The following is a 14,116-nucleotide window of genomic DNA, read 5'->3' as shown; positions in this document are numbered from 1 at the left end:
TTAACATTAGTAGAGATCATCGTCTTTTTGACATACAGACATACACTAACACGTCCATCAACTTATTTTATAGTTTCACGTTTTGAAAGCTATGTATTTGAAATCTTAAATTGGTAAGCTGAAAATACATGGATAAAATAACTATTTACAGTGAATTTGGAAAATATGAAATAGAACAATTGTTTACATATGTATATACATAACCGATTTAATGACTAAGGTAACAATCACAAGTGCAACAACTAATTACAGCCTAACAACACATCGATATGATATAATAAAAGGACAGAGTCTATTTCCGACAGTCGCATTCCTCAAATATGACATAACGCTTCCAAACGCCTAATAGTTCAACATCCACAAAAGCCGACTTACAAAATCCACCATCACTAATTCACCTTATAATAGAGTAGGAAACTAGCAAAAGAGGTACATTTAAGGCCGGCAATACACGGACCGCTTCAAGCAGTCAGGGGCGACAGCTTCAAGCAGTCAGGGGCGACAGCTTCAAGCTGTCGAACGCCCAAATCAGTTGCAACTGCTCGAGTGGTTCGTGTGTGTCCATAGAACTCTGCAGTTCACTGTGCAGTCGACAGCGTGAAGCTGTCGCCCCTGACTGCTTCAATCGGTCCGTGTATTGCGGGCCTAAGACGGTCCGGTGGGAGGGACGGCTGCCCACCGGTCTTGTTTATCACCGTGGCCCCAGATGCATGCCAATGAGGCGTGGGCGCACTTTTGCATAAACATTACCAACTATGTCATAATCCACGACGCCAGTATGCAGTACTGTTTCCTTCAATCGACTTGTCTAAATATAGTCGTATGCTAGCTTTGTTACGATTATGTGTGTACATTCGGAATATATGCTCTTAAAATGTGGTACAAATTATCTGCTTTGCATTTTTTTTGCATGTAAGTGCGAATTTTTATTATCGAAGTGTTTTGACCTTTTTGGTCTTGGTAGTTTTGACTGATATATTCACATATTATTATTTATTTCAAAATACTTCTATCATTGAGAAGCTCTAACTCTAATATATTATTTCTTAGAAGTATGTTTTTTCAGATTCCCAAAGTACATACATGTACACGAAAAGGAGAGGTATCATTTTGTCTCTAGTCAACGGTCAACTCATATGCCCCATTCCCATAATAGACTTATCAGCCTAATTGTTTTAGCCACATCAACTAGTCAATAAGAGAAAAATATTTCCATTAAAAACTGGACCTTCAACAACCACGGAAACAAAAGAATTTGTACAAAGAAATTACTGCAAATAGTAATCAATTATCCAAGGAATGGAATGTCTCGATGATAATGTTATAACTTCGTCGCGGATTTTAGGTAGGTGTCGGCTAAATTGGCGTCTAGCGGTCGCCCACATGCTACATAAAATTACCATAATATTTAATACAATACCAGGTATCGAATTATATTGTGCGCTTATATTGTCCACAGTTTCCGGGATCAAATATACCAGCTATAAAATAGGCGTTTTATTTGAACCATCAGGTTAATCGTTCGCAGCCCACTATTGTAACTATTCCGAATTGCAAAAATCATTTCCGTACCCACTACTCCGTACCGTACCTTCCTCGATATTTTTTTCTTGTGTTATGTTTGCTTATTTATCATTTACAATCAACAGAGGCACATTATAGAAGATAATATGTAGGTACATTAAAAATTTTAGAATTTTATTTATTTCATGCACATGTATGTATCAAATTGACAAATCTATGCATATCAACTTAAACGCCCATTTCTATTAAATAATAAAAAATCATCACCTTGAAATCATCATAACGTTCCTTCCAGGTACCCGTCAAGGGTTTCTCATCTGTATCATTAAATTCAGACTACCTATTATGAATAACTATTGACTTTCTCAAAAAACGGCACTATTTCCCCTTCATCAGGGAAATATCCATCAGGTATACCTGCCGACTGCTGACCACACAAAATACCCAAATGACCTACCACAAAGCTACATTATAACAGTCAAGAATCACTGAGTCAGTGCCATCATTTGTCGTGGTCCTTTTACGAGTCCTACAAATGGACATCAGGCATATCTTGATGGACTGTAGCTAAGCGATAAGCTTGAGAAAACATTTCATTTGCAATTCCGAGACGGACGTGTGTATTTTGTATTTTCCTTACAGATAATGGGAATCTGCCGACAAATGGTGACGATGCTGAGTCTTCTCTCGCATGGATTTTGTCTTTTATATTTAAGATTTTTTTATAAATCAATGTTACGCTCGTCTTCAAATATTTTGGACTAATGTTTTCCGGTAACGTGATCCAGGTATGTATAATCGATCAATTTAGAAAAAAAAGTCCCTACAAAAGGTGACCTGTATAACAGAGTCATAAACGAAGTGCTATCTAAAGTATTAATTGTCCTAAATATTATTATTTGTACGTAATAGGAAACAAATTACATTCTCAAATAAGTATTAGGCACAATAGACACATTATAATCCTTTGCGCGTCAATGCGCAATAAACGCGCACCGTCTCGCACTAATCATTTATTGAGAACACATGGAAACTTTATTTTAATACGCTTGTCTTCAAAGGACGGCTTCAAATCGTGTTAACAGTTATAAATATGTAGTTTTATTTAGGCTCTGATATACAAAATGAAAGAGAGGTTTAAACTAATAATGCTTGAAAGCTCCTTTCCATACACCTAAAATCCTATAAACTAACATGTCTACATTTATTATGCTTATAAATATTCTTCATTAAGAAATCCTTTGATAACTTCACTTGCTCTTAGCTATAAAATTATTCCTACACTTATAAAATTAAGGTAGACTGTATCACAATGTTCTAGTCTGTGAATATTAATGTCGACATCCGTAACGCAACGTGTTCAAAATACGGTACATGAAAATACAGCGACAGTTTTAATGACTGCTTCAGTTTTAAAGGGACTTAACGACTTCCTGCGACTATTAATCTTGAAAAGGCATTCTGTTAATTGACACCAATAGGCGACGTTTCTCTTTTAAACGCATTGAACATTCGATGTAATACGTACTGTTGTAATATGTACTTTGATCACAGTACTTGTTTGGTAATGGATCCAAAAGATGTGCGTCTTAGAGAGAGCAAGAATGTATGCAAACACAGGTGGTTGCTGGGTTACAAGAATTTAGGAAACAGATGCAGAAATAGAGGGTTCTCTTAGGTTCATTATGTGGTTTGAGACACAGTGCAATACAGACTCTTCATAAGTATTGCAACATCCAATATCCAGATCGATAGTCAGCGCTGGACCATATAAGTTTGATGACACCTGAAAAAAATACACTAGGAACATAGTACGGTCAGAAAACCATAATGCTGAATTGACAAAACCAACTGTTACCTATATAGACTATCTATACAGTCTACATTAGGTAAAATGTACTATGCTCATCTACTCCATAACCTACTCAAGAAATCCCTTATTGAATTAGCAACAATGGCTTATTACAATCTGCTAACCCTTGTAGCCAGAAGTATCTCTATGTAATAAACAAAGTAAGCACTTACATTTTTTCCAGTGTATGACCATTTTGAATATAATTTGGGCTTGGTAACGATGTCTACCGGTTAATTGGACGTGGGTAGGATTTTTTATCTCTCTTCACATAATTTGAGACTTGTTCGTTTGTAAATAATTTGAATGTAATAGGTACATTATGTTACATACGCGCGTGTATTATTGTGGAAAAGAACATCGTTATTGAATTATTTTCATGAGACGTCATCGTTGTGGCAGTAAATTAAATATTTTATTTTTCACCGACTTTCCTAAAGGAGGTTCTCAATTCGACGAAAATTTTATTTATTTTATTTGACGATTACAATGTACGAATATACAATTACGATTATAAAAATAACACCATAAATTAAACTCATATAAGAAAGCGCTATTACGTAGTTTGCACGTATATAGCTTCTATGTCCTAATCTGCTATAAACATCGACATGATGAATCTTTCGCAATGCTCCTACATCCTCCGTTGACTTCATCTACAATTATGAGACATTCTTAAGAATAATATATATCGGATAAATATATCTTTGTGTTAACTTCGTCTAAACGCCCACTCCATGCCTAAGGCCCCAGTCTCGATTGAAAGCAATAACTTATAATTTCTTGGTTATTAAACTTTTGTATTAATCAAAACATATTTAAGTTTGATCAATGATAACGCTTTACGTTATTACTTTTATGAATAAAATAACATGTACCAGTGTTTTTTTTTCAAATCTGGTTTACTTGTTTTTGTTATTAATTCGGGCTTTCCTGGAAATCAATTTTACAGCGTTCAGAGTAACAATCATGATATTCAGGATTTCAGAATAATAAAGCACTAATTATGTTTGCATACACCCTTGGGCTACAGGGTGCAGGCAACTACCTACCTACTTTTAAATCCATTGCCGGTGAATTGGTTGCGCCATGAATAGTGGTCTTCATACATATTTGCTGGTATTATACAAATATTTTTTTCCCAAAAACGGACACAAGAACTATACTTACATCAATCACGTAGGCCCTGTAGATTCCTGTCTAGCTTGTAAAACGAAATTGGATAGGATGTATGAGTGGTATGTATCTCATGTAACCGAAGAACACATATAATAAAACTAACTCAAACATATCGCTCCTTTAGGCAATAACAACTTATATTTAAGTGCTAATTGTTCCTATACCTTCTTAACCTCTTTTCCTAGCCTTGGCAACTGAGTTACGATAGTTTATTGCTCATTGTACGAGTGTTTGACCAGCTGACGAAAGTGAGATGCGCGGGAGTGTGACAACAGAGCGGTGACAGACGAAAGGTCACAACCACGATAATGTTTGTATTTCGTATTGTTTTTATGTCGTGTCATAATGTAAGTGTTTGATGTTCACTTGTTTAATTTGCTTTGCGATTTTACTTTCGTATGTATGTAGTTGGTTAAAGATGGGGTAATGTTCATACATTACCTATAATATTTTCAGAGTATTGTTAAAAGCTATCCATTAAATATGAAGAAATAATGATTCATTATCTGCAGGATATCTTTAAGAGGGAGATAATAACAGGCTTTTGATGGAAAATGAAGGTACGTTAAACTGACATCAATCCATTTTCAGACTAAAAGAGTACCTTTAAAATATTATATTCTTTATAATAAATCCTTATACCTACTATAAGTACTGACAATGCCCAATGACAATATAAAAAGCTTGACCTATGATCTCGCAATAAACCACAAGAAATCAGCTTGACATCCCTATTATTATTTTAATATCTGCCTACTATAAATAATGAATCAACTTAAATAATCACGTGATAATTGTACGTTGTTCTGTCCTTGCGATACCAAATAGAGAGATGAAGTGTTAAAATTGGATAAGGTGGACGAAATCTCGCTATCTACGGATCTGTTAGCAATCAAAATAACTGACTACACTTCTGACTTACGTAATAATCATTCATTTATAATTATAAAAAGACAGCCTACCCATTAAGAGTGAGAAGTTATTAACTGTTTAGTAAGACATTCATTATTGCCAAATTCCTTTTAGGGCCTTCCGTAACTATTTTAGCATTTTTTTAGAATGTCATTTTCGCTCAAACTAGAGGTCCATGAATATCCTGTGCACGTGCTGTAGTGATTTTAGATTGAGCCCTAAATTAAGCTGGTACAGACAATTTTCTCAAGGCTACTATGACAATTTTACAAGAACATTTTTGGCTTAAAAAACACTTCAAAAACTTTAAAAGGTTACCATGGTAACCTTTTATCAGGTTAGGGTTACAAAACCTATTTTTTAGTGTTTTATTCAAGGATATGTTTGTTTCCTCTCTGTTTTCCTTTCACGTTTTCTAAGTAACTATGGTGAAATAGCTTGCAGTAAGTGCTTGTCGCGGGCAAGGCAGGACCGTCTTCCGTTAATACTTAAAAATGGGTGCGACATACGACCTTGTAAAGAACTTCACACGGGTAAATTTTAAGTAGATATGTTACGGCACTCAGCTTGTAAAGTTCTCACAACACTACCATGTCCTTAATGTGACAAGGTTTTAAAAGTCGTTAGACATTTGGAGCTATAGAACTATTAGGAAAAATATATTCTTCTGTCAAAGCAGACATTGAACGTAGGTTGTTTGGCCACGAAACGCAAAATAATTTGGCAGTCATAAAATTATCCGCCAACAGATATAATATTCAAATTCAATCTACATAATTCGATAAAACCAGTACTGTAAGACCAGATAAATACGTAACTTACTACTTTGTAGATTAACAGGTTTTATTCGTGTAAAATTATATCTTAACCAAATCTGTAATGATACCTTTGAAGACTACTGAGCAAACATTTTACATCGACATAATAATTAGGGCAGGGCAATTATTTGATGCGTATAACAATTACATTTACATATGTGTATTATACGACCGCTGGATGACCACTGGTCGATTTCAAAGTACCCTTATTATTAGACAGTTTATCATTTACTCATTCAATTCGGATATTTGTATTTAAAAACTAAACACCACAAGGGTGTTCAGAATTCTCAGGAATCTTTTTTCACATGAACTTGACTACTAGGTACTATAAAAAAAACGATAATTTATTGTGATCCTTAACTTATTCTCATACTCATGTGGCTGCTCTATACGTAATATTATGTGGTACCTTTAGTTAATTAAAACTGGTAATTGTAACTGGTAGCCGAATCGTGAGACTTTAATCACATAACGAATTAATTTCACTTTAACTAAAGTACAAATCGTATAAAAGGAAATTAAGGCGACGAATTGGTCAACAATAATTCCATAACCGGCACGCGCATCTAAGGCGCCAAAAGGGGTCGGAGCGTCTGAGCGGGGCGAGGACAACAATACGCGCGCTAGCTTATAACTAAAAGTCGTAAGCGACAAAATGGTTTTGTAATTTTATTATTTAGAAATGATAATTTGATAAAAATTCCTTCTACAATTTTAAAGAGTATGTATATACTCAACTACTAAAAAAGTTAAGAGGCTTAAATCGATCCCGTTTGCCCATAATATGTGAATCTCTTTTTAAAAAGAGGTATGTTTGATATATTTTTCTCTGTTATAAAAGTTACCTAATCATGTTTCTACGTCTAACAAAATAAGGTTTATATCATGAACTTTCAGGTAACCAAGTTGTATTTTGATCCGTTTTGTATTTACTGAGAAAAATTGAGATCCTTGGCGCCAAAAATTCCAATTCGTCCTCTTAATAGCTGTTAACATGAGGTACGCAATTGATTAAGTTATTGGATATTGCAAAAAAAAACGTGCGTTTTACCAACCGACGAATGTTTTCGTTGAAACCTGTTTGTGTTTCCGTTCGTACAAGGTCCTCATTGAATGCTGTAGGTTAGGGCTTTGGACTATAGATGCACTAGCTGACTCTGAATCTATCGATCCTGGGACCTAGTGCATTATTTTAGTCACTGGCTTCCATTAGAGTCATTCGGTGAGTCTAACGATGCCAAAACTGGCATTTGTACAGGCAACAGTCTCACGTTTTGCTAAATTCAAACTGCGTTTTATGGCCAAATACGGGTCGCTAATAAATAATTACATATGTAGATATTATTAGAAGGCCACACACCCATGACTCATGCTAATTTATAATCAAGGTTTAATTTTCCATAATATTTATTAGAATTGGAAACTAATACCTTAGTACAAATTCGGAATATTAACCTACGTGTGTACCTACATTACTTTACGAAAGTACTAGTATGTTTCTTCCAAGGCTTATCGCAAAGGTTGCTGCCAACATTCCTACAACCAATGCTAATCGGAGGTTTGGCCAACATTTGCAACCAACGTAAGAAGTGCCATCGAAAATGCCAATCGGCCTACTTCACTTCGCCAAACCTTGCAAACCGCCCACGAATATTAGGGCTGTCACTTTTACAACGATCGACAGTTGTTTCCACAAAATATGAGACAGGTCGACTTTCACACGCATTACAATGATCATTATTCGAGTCTTAAAACCAGGGTGGTCCAAAATAATGCTCGATTATGTCGACACAGAATTCGTGTCGAATGAAATACAGTTCATTTTTTCGTGGTAGTTGTCTGTAGTCTGTTTCTCTCTTTAAAGTTGTATCTTAACCGTAACTGAAGAGAATGTAAGTGCTTGATAGCCGTATAATGAACCTAAACCTTAACAGTACAACATGTAGGTAATTTAAAAAAACTATTAAAATCCTATTCCCTTTACAAAAATACCGCTCAGTTCACAACTCTGTAATCCCGCTACACAAATTACAAAATACACTGGCCCACTTTTATCAGCAATTTTAACTAATTGTACAGGCCGATATGCATACATAATTTATAATCGCTTGATTGGCTCCCAACCTTAGGGCCGTTGCAACCTGTTAAGGCCTAATTGCTGCCTTGTATTCGTTCATAACCGTTCATTTGGCCACGATGTTTGTAAATGTAGTAGGGTTTCCTGAAATAATTCATATTAATCTTGTTCTACGAATGGTTAATCGACTTTCCAATTCAAAAGCTAACTTTTCTTTCTGCTAAATCGGCGCTTTAAAGGTCCATCAACTTATTCTGTATGCGATCTAAAGCTTACCCATAGATTTGTATGAGTTCATTAACAAATTAGCTTCCCTACAACACCTGACAAATTCTTTACAGAAATTCTTTAATAAATTTAATTTGATACATCGGATATTGGTAATTTTTAAACAAGATGATTCAATTTCAATAAATCTGTGCTACCATTCAAGTACCACACACTGAAACGATTAAAGAGAGATCAGAGAATGTATAACAAACAAGTATCGGTATGTAATGATTTATTCAACATCAAGCAAATTGTTTGATAACGATATTTGTTAACAATGGACAATTCAAGAGCAAAGAACATACCTGTATTACCTGTGTAATGAAGTGATAATACTTTTACAGGATCACATCAACCATATTTGCTTTTCTGTTTTGTTCTAGGATTCCAAGTTCAAAAGTTTAATTCACAGAACGTTTTTAAAAAACGGTCAATAAAGAAAGACATTAATGGCCTTACTACAAAAAATTTAAACCCCTGTTTTATACTTGTCTAAAAAAAATTTGGCTGCAAAATGAACCCTTTGTCAACGTCATAATTTGACATTTTTTTAGACAAGGCATAAACTGACGTTTAAAAGTTTTTGTGGTAAGACGGTCATTGTTAATGAGAACACCAGCTAAAACTTACTAATATATTACGGAACAAAACAGTTGAATTGCAAAGTGCAAGAACCGTACATGTCAATTGGCACGCATTTCAATTCAGTGAAACAACTTCAGTACGAATATTAATTTCGTAGTTGACTGGAACCAACTTTACAGCCAATTAATTATTCAATTACCAAATCTAATGTCTGATTAAATGTATAATACCAGTATATAATCATTTCAGTAAATTAGGACTTGTGGTAACATTACAATTTACATTGGGCCTGGATTTGCGTGGGCTGTTCACGTCGCTCAAACCGCTTTATGAACCAACTAAATCCAGGCCATTCAGCACAAATTCCTATAAACTCTTATCGTTGATCGAGTTTCGTATAAATTATAATAAACATCGTTAAGCCAGTACTTTAGTTTCGTAGGACGTGAATATTAACGAGGTTAGTACAAAATATTGCAATATTTAAACTGTTTGCTAATATCCGTTTTGAGTCATTAAACCTTCGTTAGGTTATCTGGTGCTGGTCATGTAAGGCTATAATTACTGTGAATAAATTATTTGTTTTAATCGATATTGTGTTGCATTGCTGTAACATGCTGCTCTAAGAGGTAAAGCTATGTAATGCTACCATATTCAGTCTGGACTACTTGTACAGCATAAGATTATTAAGCTATGTGTCACAAACAGACATATGTGTGTGTATCAACAGAATCAATCTCCATATTGCATAAAACGATTGCACCGTTAACAGCAGTGACAAAGCAGAAACAAGTGCCACAATCACATCTCCGCCTCAAACAATTGACAGCCGCCTAAATACAAGACCACTTCATAAATGTATATGACAATGATCTCATTACTCCCACGTGCATAAACAAGTTATTGTCACAAACGATGGCCTACAGGGGTCCTTAACTAAGTTGTGTAGTCATACCAAAAACACGTCGCACTTCCAGAGTTCCTTATATGGTGCAATCTGCACTAGGCCGACGCTGGAAGGTCAATATCGTGCGCCAAAAATGGAAGCGCCATTTGGATTATGACAGTTACGTTGTTTTGGTATGTCTTTGAAATGTGTGTTCGAGGTAAGGTCCAATGCTTGGTGGCAGTCGTTTACATATTTATTTTATTCTGAGTTTTGAAAAGTAATTTGATCAAATGTACACTGGCTAAGGACTGTGTATGTTAAAGATGCCAAAGAGAATAGCGGTATGCATCCTTAAGTAAATAAAATAATTAAAGTTAAAGAAATTCTAATACTTACTCAAAGCCATCTTTAAGATGCTGAATTATTTGCTGAAAAGCTCCAAGAAATTAACTACATAGATAACTGCATCAACTTTTTGATACTTCAACCTAGATAAGTTTTCCTGCCATGAGGTTATAATCTGTTTAATAGCTCTTTTATGTAGCAGAGTAAACAAAACACACGGCAGATAATAAAACGTAGTCAGATGCGCGTGGGCAGTCTTTGTGTGCAAATTGGGAACAACTTGTAGCAGAAAAATATTATAAACGTTAGTCACTGAACCGGTAGTTCTACTCTATTATCATAATTACATACTTCATACGTGACATTCAAATATTGGTAACATATTAGAGCTGCTAAACTAGCAATGATCTAAAAATAGATAGCTGAGTGTGTGGCGAAGTTTTTTATGTTTAAGCTCAAAGTGCGAAGCAAAAAAATAACTCTAGCTAGTCTATAAATCAGGGTGCCGAACAGGCCTATGCGAAATCTATCAATTAATTTCCATAAAAATATCTGGCAGATTTGAGATGATAATGATAGTAAGTCAATTCATATAAAACAGACCCAATCACAAGACTACCACTACCATTTTTATAACATATCACTTCGACCACACAGGGGCAGTCACCCAAAGACTTACACTAGTACCAGTCCCATATACTGTGATTCAATCTCATCCCCCGGCAGTAACATCTCCACATTACGAGGCGACAATAAAGTCATATCGCCAAACTACTAAACATTCCTCCGTCCCCAGCTTGCAAATGAGACTATTTATGCGCTTACAACCGCGTGAAGAAGCGACATAACATAATTGCACAAGCAGCGTGGGACTCAACAAGGCGGGTGCTATCTTCGCAATTATGTAGGTACGTATTATTGTTCGTTCGTCACTCCCACTGCCAAGTTTATGGCCGAAAGTTTATGTTGTTACCACTAAAGCGTGTGTAACAGAAGTGTTGTGAGATATAAAGAATATGATTCTTAGATAGGCTTGTATTGTTGGAAATTTTCATAATCATTTAATACGGAACAACTACTCTTCTATCTATGTTATCGTCATCCTCCTGTCTTTATTCCTTAATTTAATTTGGGGTCGGTGCAGCTTGTTTTCTTCTTCATACTCTTCATCTGCAGTCATCTCACAATTACAATCTTTCTGGCCATATCGATATTTACACAACCCATCTATCCTGTCGTTCCAGCTATTTACCCCACTGCTCCAAAAAGCATATGACTTATTTACCTCAGTTTTTGAAGATGAACAGTTGACAACATTACAGAGTCTGCCTACACTGCCTAGACCTTCTGGTACAGTGTCCTGCCATTGAACAATAACATATATTATTGCAATGGAACTGTAACATACAGGAATTAATGTACCACTGATTCTGAATTAGTCATTTTTCTATTTTATTTAAGTGATAATTAAGTAGCGTAGAAGAACGTGAAGATTGATACTGGTTTTTTTTTAGATAGTTTTTGGTTGTCGGTAAATAGACCATTTTCATTTTTATTCCAAGAATTATTTTTGCTTTTCTTCGCAGCCCTCTTTTGTTCAGCATAAAGTAAAGCCTACGTTATCCGAGACGTGCGTTAAACAAAATTAAAAAAGATAAGCACGAGTATGAAACGTGTCACCACAAAAACATAATAAATGATCTCGTCGGGAAATGTTCAAAAGCTCGCTGCGCTCTTGACTTCGCCATTCTTGAACAATGTCAAATGCCTCATGTTCGCTACTTGCGCGTAATCAGTGGCTTTTAATCGGTCCGTTTGGCCCATCATCCAGGCGACAGCTGTATCTGATCGTCTGCAAACAAAGCGTACGTCCTCATGAAAGGTCGTTACCACTGACGGACTATCTTGTCGCTATTCTGTGTTTTTGCAAAGGTAGAAAATATCAATTTGCTTAACAAATAATGAGGCTTTAAAACTTTTTAGGAAACTGTCTGTAATTATGTAAGGGAAAATAAAAATAAGTCAAGAAAACATCAACCGTGCTAACGGGCTTAAGTGCTTGTAAGAGGACATGGGATATCTCTACAATTATCAGTGTACTAGACTTTAAAAATGTGCTAATCGCACCTAATACAAACGCTGCTGAAGCTTATAAAGGAAATGAAAGTCACCTTAACTTTATGGGACTGTATCAAAGAACCCATTAGAAGTAAACTTAGCGAGACACTAAAAGGAGTTTACTTTGATCGTAACTGTCATTGCGTCACCAGGACTTGTAGCAGTACGCAGTTAGTATACTACTTAGGTCTGCGGTAAAGCTAGACAAGGAAATGTCTGCAAAGACACTAAAGGGATAATAGTGCTTCCTTTTAAGACTGCTGACAGTTATGGTTGACCAAGGCAGAGTAAAACTGCAGTACACGCTACAATTCGTTGGTATTCAGCACCTGCTTAACTTAAAATTGTAGTAAGGTCGTTCAGTTTCCTGGTGTAGTCCTCTCTTACTTACCTGGGTAAGTCAATGTTCATAGAAAATGTTGGTTTGCATCTCTTTAATATTGATGATCGTATTCGATGGATCCTTTGTATTCATGTAAAATCTATGAGTTTGTTCGTTCAATAGGACTGTGGTATCGTCCGTGAAAGCACTGGAAGCTACTGAGATCCTAACCACATAGTTAAGGCAGCAAATTTGGGTTTATATCACGTCACATCAAAATATGAAAACGGATTAAATAATCCGTTTTCATATTTTTTGTGGTTTTAAAAATAAATACACCTGCTGAACAGCGCCATCTTTTGTAATGCTAAGTTACGTCCTCTCGCCAACAGATGGCATCAAACCAAGTCAATTGTTTCTACTATTCGCCAATAGATGGTGCTACTTACATTGTAATGATGTTTTGCCTGAACACAGGAGAACTTTGTAGTGAACTGATACTTTAAACTTTTCTAGTGCCTTTGATTGTTAATGAATTTATCATTGACGATAAATATTCGTAGTACCTGTACCTACTATCATAGTTTAAATAAGGTAGAACTTACTATAATATAATTATAGGAATTACGTAAGAAACTTGGAATTAAACTTAAATTATGCAATTCAAGCAAGAGCTAAACAATAAAATTGCTATAAATAAGTTACTGAGTACTTAATACAATGTAATTGACTAATAATTTAAAGAATAATAGAGCCTTGTCGTAATTAATGACCGCAATTAGCCGTTTAGACCTGTGTAATAAATCTTCACATTAATACTAATTAAGTAGGTACCTACCAACTCACGAAACCTCATTATTAATCGGCAAAAAAACTAAAGGAGTAACTTTGATTTCAACGACTGCTACTTATCCGCTATTTGCAATCATGACCCGGAATTAGGGTTGTGTCATATGTAATTTATTTTCAACGCATACGATGTTGTACTAAATAATTAGTGAAAGTAGCTGCATAAGCTGCATTCACCTGTCTTGGTAGGAGAAACGCAGGTAACCTGCCGTTCTGCGGGCAGGGGGGTCACACAACTTGTATCGGGCGATTAGTTAATCGAGCTATAGCCTGTTTAATGTATCTATTGGTCTAGTATAGATAAAACTATAAACATTTAAAATACTGAGAAAGTACTTCATGAAAAACAATCGTTTCTTTGACCTCTATTTTA

Source organism: Helicoverpa zea, chromosome 16 (genome assembly GCF_022581195.2).
Source record: "Helicoverpa zea isolate HzStark_Cry1AcR chromosome 16, ilHelZeax1.1, whole genome shotgun sequence".
NCBI classification, from domain to species: Eukaryota; Metazoa; Arthropoda; class Insecta; order Lepidoptera; family Noctuidae; genus Helicoverpa; species Helicoverpa zea.
This window is presented reverse-complemented; position numbering follows the sequence as displayed.